The following is an 11,339-nucleotide window of genomic DNA, read 5'->3' on the forward strand; positions in this document are numbered from 1 at the left end:
ATTAAACAGCGCCCTGCCATAGTATCCAGTCCTATAACAATATATTCCAAACCTTATATAAACGCCCTGCCATATATATACGTCAATATATCATATAACTATATAAACGCCCTGCCATATATTCATCAATATATAATAACTATATAACGCCCTGCCATATATACATCAATATTTATATATATATTCTCTGGTCTGATGAAACCAAGATTGAACTCTTTGGCCTGAATGCCAAGCATCACATCTGAAGGAAACTTCACGAAAATGGGTTTCCATGGCCTACAGCTGAGATATACATCTGCCATATATCCATCAAGTCCTGCAATTCACATGAGTTATACACCCTTCTTTTCTTTGAACCACACACAAGACAGTATGCTTTGTATTTACCATTACACGCAACAGTACTTGGGAGCATCCCAATCTCACGCGTGGGTACACGCCACGGTTCAAATCCCACGGTCTGTTTTTTCATTTCTGCAGGTTAACGTTATGCATCTTGAGATCCGTTAGTTGTTATTATGATCTTTCTCTCTGTGTCTCTGTGTTATTTAAAATCACGTTAAGGTATTACCGTTATGCTTAACATCATGTACTAAATGTATCATGTATAAAGCCACGAGTTATTCCTGACTGTGTGACATCTGGGCTGGGCAGGGGGGGGGGGGGTGAGTCTGGCTTATATAGTTATATATATTGATGGATATATGGCAGGGCGTTATATAGTTATATATATTGATGGATATATGGCAGGGCTTTATATAGTTAAATATATTAACGGATATATGGCAGTGAGTTATATAGTCATATATATTGATGGATATATGGCAGGGCGTTATGATGACTGCTAGCTTGCTAGCTAAGATTTTGAAAGTATGATGTTGACATGATCAGTCCAATCTAAGCTACTGTACATATAAAGTGATTTGACGTCATTTTATCTGTGGCCAATGACCTTGAGCCTTCTTGGAAGGGCACTCCTAATGTAACTCTATGGCAGCACCCAAGGGGCTTGAATTTTCGAGCTTTACCCTTAGACTTGGCGTTGAAGTAGTGTCCCCATGAGTGACAGAACACTGAGCCAATCACGGCGCAACCAGAGAACATTACCAACACCTACGCTCTGTATTTTCCGCTTGGCTCGCCCCACCACCACAGAAAGCACTGAGCTAGGCTGAAACACCTGCATTTTTGGAGCTGCTTTACTCAAGAAAACAAAAAAGAGACCATGTATGTAGAGTATGTGGTTTAATTAACTCAATTAAAATGATATATATATTTTTTTACATTGTTTGCCAACTGATATGATACATACATCCCAAAATAACATGCAAAACAGGCAAGCCTAAAAAAGTTTTTAAAAAGTGGGTCTCTGCCCCCCCTGCCCTGAATGACGGGTCACCACTGACCTCAGTTACCAGCGGAGCAGGGTATCAAACCGATGAGCACTGTGAAGTGTGAACACTGCACTGGAGTACCACAGAGAGTGAAGTAACGCAGCTTGCAGGATCTTTACAGTGTAGAGCGGGCAGCTCTGTTAACGTGTCAACGACAGCCTACTCAAACTCTCCAAGCATCTGTCTCTCTGCTTCTCTCTGTTTCTTTCTTTCTCTACCTTACCCCCCCCCCCTCTCTCTCTCTCCCCAAGTAGGTTAAAGTATCTTTCCCCATCTTTCGATATTGTGTTTAAAAGGTAAAAACGCATCAAATCAGTGCATATTTTCACCTTGTCTACTCGGGGATTGGATCCGAAGCTCTAACAACTAGACTACCTGTTTCCCCCAAATGGTTATATACAGAGCCACAAACGTTTGTCAAAAATAATTTGGGTATAATGTTGATAGATCTAGAAATAGTTTTGTTTTCTTCAAGTTTTATGTGTTCTTGTTTGTTGTTTTTTTATGGTCGAACTGATAAACTACACAAAAAAATTATCTCAAAGACCACACCACTTTATATCATTTACCTTCACACAATATGCTCATAGCTTGCCTCAGAGCACACAGCAAACTTATCCAAAGTTATCAGACAGTAAACACAGTAAACACATAGCAAAGTTGTCACAGTTATCACACACAGTAAACTTTTCAGCAAACTCACCAGACACTCTTTTGTTGATAGTGATTCCTGAAGATGTTATTCCACTCCAAATGTACCGCAGACAGCCGACTGATACAGAGCGACAGAAACGGACTGCTGCAAGTGAGGTGAGATGTCTCCACACTGTGCCCCTTCCTCACGTTATAAACAAACTCCGCATGCTGGTCTAGGAAGGCCACTCCTCCAATGGTCTATTACGCTCCATGCTCCTGCGCTTCCCAGCCCCTCCCGCTCTCTCGCCAATCAAATATCTGCACATTTCAGACGCACACCGGGTGGGAACAAAGTGTTTGTGCAGGTGTATCTATTCCACCATGATACAGTATTGGTATGGTAATATAACAACGGGCATAGACAAGTAATTTGTTTTATTCAGCAAGTTATCCCACCCTTCCAGTTCCAAATGATGAAAAATACAAACATTCAAAATTATCGTTTTTTTATTATAAAAATACAGGTCATAGAAAAGTTGTTTTATTTTGCATATAGGTTGTAAGGTGCATGTATTAAAATGCAGATTTATATAAAACCATTTCATTGATTACAATTAGAAACACACAGGCAAAACCTCTCTTACTCTGAGCTTAGACCTCAGTGGATGATCCAAAACCATAGAAACAGATTGACTAGATTCTCCATAGAATTAAAATGATTCCGCTTCTCTTTCTATGGTCTACAGTTCCATCTCTATGATCAAAACTGGAGAGGCCACAGAGGTACAGAGAAACATAACAAAATTCAGAATAAAATATTCCATTATCCAACTTCATATACTTTGGATATCATTGTTATAGTATAGCATATACTTTCAATTAAATTGTGTGATGGAAAAATCTGTGGTTGGAATGGCTGGAATGAACAGGCACTGGTTTTACATTGAGTTCCAACACGGCTAGCACCCTTTTGAGTAAAAAATGATAATAATTACAAATGTAAAAATGTCAGGATTGACTTTTGTCTATACACAATCAATACAATGGTAGTTACACATTTCTAGAATACTGCAGACATTCCTTACCTCGTTGATTATACGACAACAATAAGTAAAGTATATTGTAATGACTATGACTGTAAAATATTCATTACATTACCATTACATTATCATGAGATGTTTCCTTTTATAATATAACACAGGCGGAAGGATATTTAGGAGTGAAAACCTTATTCTCGAGACCGTAAACAAAGTAGTCGTAGTCTTTTCCACTGTAGGAATAGAAGGCGTGAGTGATGGGAACCAACTCAATGGTTTGACGCTGTGAAGAAACAGAAAAATTTGAGTAGATATTACTTCACATGATCAACAGAGCCTCCTCAATCCAGGGACGCTCTGTTATATTTATGTCAGTGCTGGCCTCTAGTGGCCGTTAAAGGTAATCGCATTTTTTTTAAAGAAAGAAAGGCCGCAGTTGAACAGTAAAGAAACGGGCCTCTATGAGCCTCAGGTGGGGCACGGCAGGAGGGGAGAAGTCCGTTCAGGAGTATTACAACATGGACTCAGGCTGAGATACCCTTTTCACACTATCATCCTGACCCAAATCAAACTGGGTTGACTCCAGAAACTATGCTGGAAAAGTAACCAGGCTAGGTCAGTACGGCTTGGTCTGACTCGGCTTGGTTAGGTTCAGTATTGTGAAAAGCCCTAGAGAAGACTCACTGGCTGCAGGATGCGACTGACAGAGGAGAGGACCAAGGAAGTAAGAAAGAATGCAGTTGAGTAGTATTGGGACAGAACCCTTACAGGTGTAACTCATATTGCAGGATTCTACTGACAGAGGAGGAAGGAAAGGAAGGAAGGAAGGAAGCAGGAGTATTAGGAAAGGTCCCTAACAGGGCTGAAAGACTAGAACACCTGTTGTAGGATACGACTGACAGGGGAGAGGGAGGGAGGGAGGATGTGATTCATGAGTATTGGACCAGGACACCAGCTATAGGCCCAGAGATAACTCACTGTTATGTTTTGATGAGTATTGACCAAGGACACACAGCTATAGGCTCTCAGAGATAACTCACCTGTTTGAGAGTATGACCATGGAACAACCAGCTGATAGGCTCCAGAGATACTCACACTGTTGTAGGGATGAGTATTGGACAGGACACAGCTATAGCCCAGAGATAACCTCACCTGTTGTTTGATGAGTATTGGACGCAACACCAGCTATCAGGGCCCAGAAGAATAACTCACCTGTGTCAAAATTGATGAGTATGGACGCAGGAACATCCACTATAGCCTCAGTAGATACTCACCTGTTGTATGGATGAGTATTGGACCTAGGCACCAGCTATTGCCCAGTATGATAACGTCACCTGTTTAGAGATGAGTATTTGACTTAGGACAATTCCAGCTATAGGCCTTTTAGAGAACTCCACTTGTTGTATGTTGGTAAGTATTTGGACCAGGACACTCCAGCTATTAGGATCTTTTGGCAGAGATAAACTCACCTGGTTGTAGGATGAGTATGGACCAGGACACCAGCTATAGGCTCAGAGATAACTCACCTGTTGTAGGGATGATATGGACCAGACACCAGCTATAGGCTCAGATATAACTCACCTGTTGTGGTAGATGGAGTATTGGAACCAGGACACCAGCTATAGCTCAGAGATAACTCACCTGTTGTAGGATATGAGTATTGGACCAGGACACCAGCTATAGGCCCAGAGATAACTCACCTGTTGTAGGATGCGACAGGGAACTTGCTGTGGTGAGAACTTGCTGTGGTGTTCCTGAACGCCTTCCTGGAGGCATACACAGATCTCCTGGTCAGGGAAACCCACGATGGGGGTACAACCTGGTGGGGAATGGGCCCGGTAAGGTTAGAGTATGATAACATAACACCACAGTGACAGACATGTAGCTCTGATGGGAATTCTAAGCCAACCTCTCTCTCTATCATGGTCACATACAGATCTGGGATCAGGTTAACACCTTTTTACAGCACCCTACTCAACTCGGGAAATAAATAGATCTTTTACCAGGAAACTTTCATCAATGAAGAACGCGTCCCCAGACACTCTTCTCTAAACTTCTTAAGTAGTGAACCTTTCAGTGTAGCCGCGTCCCGGTACGACTCTATAACACGTGGTTTTCGTCTGCTAGGATAAAAGGACGCAAAGGTATGCTTCTGTTTCAGTGTTTCCCCTATACTCATTTACCAGCTGCCATGGTATACGATGGAATCATTTGTTTCTATGTTTTCTTCCTGAAACGCTCTTAAATGGATAGTCGTTGGCTTCATCATACTTGGAAGTCTATGGGTATATAGATAGCTATCATGTAATTGCGCTAATCCATTGCTCCTTAAAGCCACTGAACTAGTCCATAAGAGGTGAATCCTAGGGAATCACTGCTTCTGTTGACTTAAGAGGTTATGCAATATTACAGGTTACACAAATACTAGTCTGTCATTGCAGGCAGCAGCAGAACAGGCAGGACAATAACATGAACTGTTTGGTTCACTTGTAATATGACTCTTCTGTTCAGTCAGTCGCAGGACAACAGCAGACAATAACATTAACTGTTTGTTCAGCTTGTAATAGTGACTCTTCTGTTCAGTTCAGCAGGACAACAGCAGGACAATAACATGAACTGTTTGTTCAGCTTGTAATATGACTCTTCTGTTCAGTGAGACATTCAGCAGGACAACGCAGGACAATAACATGAACTGTTTGTTCAGCTTGTAATATGACTCTTCTGTTCATGTCCAGCAGGAAACAAAACAGCAGGACCAATTAGAAGACTGTTTGTCAGCTTGTAATATGACTCTTCTGTTCAGTTCACAGAGACAAAACGAACTGTTTGTTCAGCTTGTATAGCACTCTTCTGTTCTGTAACACAGAAATTGAGTCTAGTCTTGTGGACTCTGCCTAATATGAATTTTTTGTTTTTCTCCTTTAGTTTTTGACATTTTAGATCTTTGTCTATTATTTTTTATTTTTTACTGATAATGTAATTTGTGTAATATTTTTGTTTTTATTTATATATTATTCTTTTGTGTATGTATTATAACTGATTTGATTTTTTAGTTTTTTTTTTTGTTAAATTTTTTTGACTTCCTTTTTGTTTTTTTTTTTTTTACTTGGATTGTCAGGATGTGTGTATTTTCTTATTTTGGTTGTTAAATTTTATTTTTTTTTTTTTTTTGGTTTGTTCTTTCATCTGGTTTTCTTTTTATTTTTTTTTTTTTTTTCATATGCTTGTCTCCTTTTAGTTATGGTGATGTTTTGTTTTTCCTCCTATTTTTTGTTTTTTTTTTTTTTTTTTGCGATTTATTTTTATAGATGCTTTTTTTTTCAGATATTTATTGTTTTTTTTTTTCACAGTTATTTTTTTTTTTTTTTTTTTTTTCTCTGTTTTGTCCAGTTTTTTTTTTTTTCTTCATAATTTCTTCAGTTTTTTTTTCCAGCCTAGTCTCTATGTGTTAATTCTTTTCTTATGTTTGATTTATTGTGTATTTTTTTGTAAGTTTGTTTTTTTAGTTTTGATTCTCATCATATATTAATGTTTGATTTATCTGTCTGTATTTTTCGGTTTTCTATCAGGTTATACTTTTTGATTGGCGTTAATGAATCATCGTGTTATTATTTTATTGTCGTTTCTGTATTTTGATTCTTTTTTATCTGTACATTTATTTATTATTTATATTTATTTTTTTTTAATTTTTTTTTTATTATCGTTCTTTTTTTTTTTTTTTTTTTTTTTTTTTTTTTGGTTTTATTTTCTTTTATTATTTTTCTTTTGTGATATTTTTTTTTATTGTTTTTTTTCACGTCATAAATGGTTTGTATGCTTGTATTTTTTTTTTTGTCATTTGTTTTCTTTTATAAATTTATAATTTTTAATTGAAATTTACTTATTCTATTTTATGTTTCAATTTTTTATTTTTTTTTTTTTTTTTGTTTTTTTTTTTTTTTTTTTTTTTTATTTTGCACTCTTTACTTAGCACTGTTGCTTTTTTTTTTTTCTGCTTTATTGTTTTTTTGTCTTTTTCTTTTTTTTTTTTTTGCTATAATCTTTTTCTGAGTTTGCTTGTTTTCTGCGTGTTTGTTCTCTAAGTTTTTGTTTTTTTGTCTTATTTTCCTAATATAAATGAATCAGTTTTTTCTTTTATTTTGTGACTGTCTATGATTCGTGCTATATATTTTTCAATAGTCCTTTTTTTGCTTTCTTTTTTTTTTTTTTTTTTATCTTTTTTTCTTTTTCTTGATCTCTATTCGTTCCTTCATTTAGTTTATATTTTTTTATTAATTTACGCAGATACCACAGTGCCATAATTTCCTTTCCTCATTGTTTTTATTTTTAATTTGATTTTTTTTTATTTGTTTTTACACTTGTTATCCCTATTTCTTTTTTTTTTTATCATTTACTCTTTTTTATTTTTTGTTTTTTTATTTGTTGTGCTCATCTTTTTTTTTTTTTGTTCCTCATTGGTTTATTGGTGTTGTGTATTTTACTGATTACGCAGTTTGAGTTTTAGTTTCTTCTTTTTTTTTTTTTTTTTTTCATCAGTATTTTTTTGTTGTCTATTTTCTATTTGTCTTTTTTGTTTTTCCTTTATTTATTTATTTTTTTTTTTCTTTTTTTTTTCTACTCTATTTTTTATTTTTTGGTTATTTGTTATTCTCTTTTTTTTTTTTTTATTTATAACATTTTTTTGTTTTCTTTTGATACGTGAGTATGTGACATGAAAGACCGAATCGTAAGGTTTCAGTGACAATTAAAAAGATCAAAGAGAAGATAAAGGCCTGGAAGGAGGAGAGATGACTAGAAACAATTCGGTTGACCGTTTTATGTGTGGATTAATTGTCGGAGTAGAGGACCTTGTGCATTTCAGGTTAAATAACAACTCAATGTTTATATCCCTGGACAAATTAGCTAGCAACAGCAAGCTAGCTAAATAGGACAAATTAGCTAGAAAATACAAGCTAGCTAGCTAAATTGCCATACAAGCTAGCTAGCTAAACTAGCTAAATTGCCATAAATGTTTAATGCTTTTCGACCTGTCCCCAAATGAATGTAATTGGTTCAGAGTTTGTTTTGATATTTTAACTTGCGTGTTGTGATCGCGTTTGGTGTGGGGGGACAAAATAAATGTATGCACGATGGCGCCCGTGCGCCATCCTGCGCCATCGTGCATTAATGTATTTTGTTATTAAAGGACCGACGCATTGTGACATCTTCGGGCCGTTATTGAAGGACCGACGCAGTGTTAAAAACACTTGTAGGCTTAGGTTCCATCGGGGAAACCGGGCCCAGTTCAGTACCATGTGATGGTGAGCTGAATGAAGTGCATCAGGTTTCTGTTGCCCTGGCAGGTGGGGCAGGTCTTGTGTCCGTGTCCATGGCAGAACGTGCATCTAGAGGAGAGACATTAATCAATCAATTAGCCAACCAATCAACAGAAAGTACATCTGGAGATGAAACCTGGAACAAAGGAGAGTTTTAAATCATCAAAACTCAAGTAGATATAAACAATCAATCACTAAATAAATCCCTTAATCATTATTGATACAATACAAGTTGCACCTCATATACTGGTGCTGACCTTTAACTTAACATTAAATGAAATAACATTACATTTCCAGCTAATGCCTCGTTGCGGAAGACATTATATTAACTAGTTTTTGATATCATGAACAGAGAGATTGTGAATATAGCATAGTGATGAGGAAGCTCTTCTCTGTCCTGGCACTGCAATGGTGGAACTAGCACAGACTACACAGAGCTACTCTATTGAAGAGAAATGTACTTCATATGAATGTGATATGTGGCTGTTTCACCTAGCTATCTCCAAGATGAATACACTAACTGTACGTCGCTCGGGATAAGAGCTTCTTGCTCAATGTAAAATATACTGTAAATGTAGGTGTCCTGCACCTCTTCCTTCCCCTCCCCTGGCAGCTGGAACATCTGTTGTTACCGGCCCTGTTGTTACGTCCATGTCCTGTTGTCCTGCGCCCATGTCCGTGGCAGAACGGACATCGCCTCTGAAACAGGGGACAGTCTATTAATACCTCTGAAACAGGGCCAAGAGGTTTCCCTGACAACGTGTCCAGAACAAAAACAACTCTGCACCCTGGCAGTTATAACCTACGGGGTGATTCTCGGACATTGAGAGAATCTGCATTGAGGCTTTTTAGTCGGGATAGGCTTTCATTTATGTATGGAAAACCACCCCTATAACTTGCTGGTCAGGTCACGTTGCTCAGGGGAAAACCTCCTGGGTCTCCTTGACTAAAATGTCTGAAGAGAAGTGAGAGAGAGGGAATGTAAAATAAGGAGGGAGGAGTTGCTACTTACATTTCCCCTCCCTGCACAGTGTGTGCAGCGCGTCCTACCACAGCCATGGCACCGGTGACACGTCTGAAACAACCACAGCAGTAGTGAGGAGCGGAACACACACACACACGCACGGACGCACGCACGCACACACACAACATAGAAGGGCTAACAAATGTATAACACACACATACACACACACACAACATAGAAGGGCTAACAAATGTATAACACACACACACACACACGTGTCACACACAACCTTTACAACAGAATTTTGGACTTGGAAAAATTGATAAATTACTGAAAAGCAGAGTTGATGATTATATTTTACTGAAAAGCAGAGTTGATGTCATTACTGAAAAGCAGAGTTGATGTCATTACTAAAAAGCAGAGTTGATGTCATTACTAAAAAGCAGAGTTGATGTCATCTCAAATGAAAACTTTAGTTGTAGTATGTCTCTAATGAAACCTCTTGTGGTAGTGTCCTTCTAATGAAACCTTCTAGTTGGTAGTGTCCTCTAATGAAACTCTAGTGGTACATATCTCTATGACCTCTTGTTGAGTGCTATGACTCTTGCTTCTATTGAAACCTCTAGTTGGTAGTGTCTCTTATGAAACCTAAGGAGTGTCTTATGATTAGGGTAGTGGTCTCTATGAAAACCTCTAGTTGGTAGTATCTCTATTGGTAGTATCTCAATGAAACTCTAGGGTTGTAGTGTCTCTAATGACCTCTTGTTGGTAGTGTCTCTAATGAACCTCTGTTGTCAGTATCTCTAATGAAACCTCTAGTTGTGTAGTATCTCTAGTTGGTAGTATGCTCTAGTTGTAGTGTCTCTAGTTGGTAGCTGTCTCTTAATGAAGTTAGTTGGTAGTACTCTATGAAACCTCTTGTTGTATGTCTCTAATGGAAACCTCTAGTGGTATTTTTATTAACTTATATTTTGTTATGCTTTGAACCTCTAGTGGTAGTTATTCTTATGAACCTCTTGTTGGTAGTATCTCTATGACACCTCTAAGTTGGTAGTATCTCTAGTTGGTAGTATCTCTAGTTGGTAGTGTCTCTAATGAAACCTCTAGTTGGTAGTGTCTCTAATGGAAACCTCTTGTTGGTAAGTGTCTCTAATGAAACCTCTAGTTGGTAGTATCTCTATGATTACCTCTAGTGTTTGGTAGTATATCTTATGAACCTCTTGGTGTAGTATCTCTTATGATAGTCCTCTAGATGGTTTATGATACTTTGGTAGTATCTCTAATGAAACCTCTAGTTGTAGTGTCTCTTATGATACCTCTTGTAGGTAGTATCTCTTATGAAACCCTCTTGTAGGTAGTATCTCTATGATACCTCTGTAGGTAGTGTCTCTTTGAACCTCTTGTAGGTAGTATCTCTTATGATACTCTAGATGGTATCTTATGATACTCTTGTAGGTAGTATCTCTATGAAACCTCTAGTTGGTAGTATCTCTTATGAAAACCTCTTGTAGGTAGATCTCTAATGAAACCTCTTGTAGGTAGTATCTCTAATGAAACCTCTTGTTGGTAGTGTCTCTTATGAAACCTTGTGGTAGTATCTTTATGATACCCTAGATGGTATTTATGATACTCTTGTAGGTAGTATCTCTAATGAACCTCTAGTTGTCGTACGCTCTGTGTAGTTGTTTTTTGTTTGTTCCATCTGAATGTGACAGTCGATGTTGCTGTCGGTAGTATCTCTATAAACCTCTAGTTGCAGTATTCTAATGAAAACCTCTAGTTGGTAGTATCTCTAATGAAACCTCTAGTTGTAGTATCGTCTAATGAACCTCTAGTTGGTAGTGTCTCAATGAACTTAGTTGGTATATCTCTAATGAACTCTAGTTGGTAGTATCTCTAATGAAACCCCTAGTTGGTAGTGTCTCTTAATAAAACTCTAGTTGGTAGTGTCTCTAATGAAACCTCTAGTTGGTAGTGTCTCTTATGAAATCTC

General features: G+C 37.5%; 1 protein-coding gene and 2 long non-coding RNA genes across 3 annotated transcripts in view; all 3 read right to left on the reverse strand.

Moving 5' to 3' along the window:
- Positions 1 to 2,236, reverse strand: part of LOC112069827 (semaphorin-3D-like) — a 151,742-nt gene extending 149,506 nt beyond the window's left edge. The window contains exon 1 of the mRNA XM_070438709.1: positions 2,098 to 2,236. The gene's annotated coding sequence lies outside the window, so the exon portion shown is untranslated. The remainder of the gene's footprint in view (positions 1 to 2,097) is intronic.
- A 283-nt stretch (positions 2,237 to 2,519) lies between these two features.
- Positions 2,520 to 5,002, reverse strand: LOC112069828 (uncharacterized). The gene is made up of 2 exons (XR_002893797.2): positions 4,768 to 5,002; positions 2,520 to 3,350 (listed from the first exon to the last, which is right to left on the reverse strand). It is a non-coding gene; the product is annotated as an uncharacterized lncRNA (long non-coding RNA).
- A 3,278-nt stretch (positions 5,003 to 8,280) lies between these two features.
- LOC112069829 (uncharacterized) lies at positions 8,281 to 9,503 on the reverse strand. The gene is made up of 3 exons (XR_002893798.2): positions 9,395 to 9,503; positions 8,972 to 9,081; positions 8,281 to 8,451 (listed from the first exon to the last, which is right to left on the reverse strand). It is a non-coding gene; the product is annotated as an uncharacterized lncRNA (long non-coding RNA).
- Between the last annotated feature and the right edge of the window lie 1,836 nt (positions 9,504 to 11,339).

This window comes from Salvelinus sp. IW2-2015, unplaced genomic scaffold, assembly GCF_002910315.2.
Source record: "Salvelinus sp. IW2-2015 unplaced genomic scaffold, ASM291031v2 Un_scaffold1127, whole genome shotgun sequence".
NCBI classification, from domain to species: domain Eukaryota; kingdom Metazoa; phylum Chordata; class Actinopteri; order Salmoniformes; family Salmonidae; genus Salvelinus; species Salvelinus sp. IW2-2015.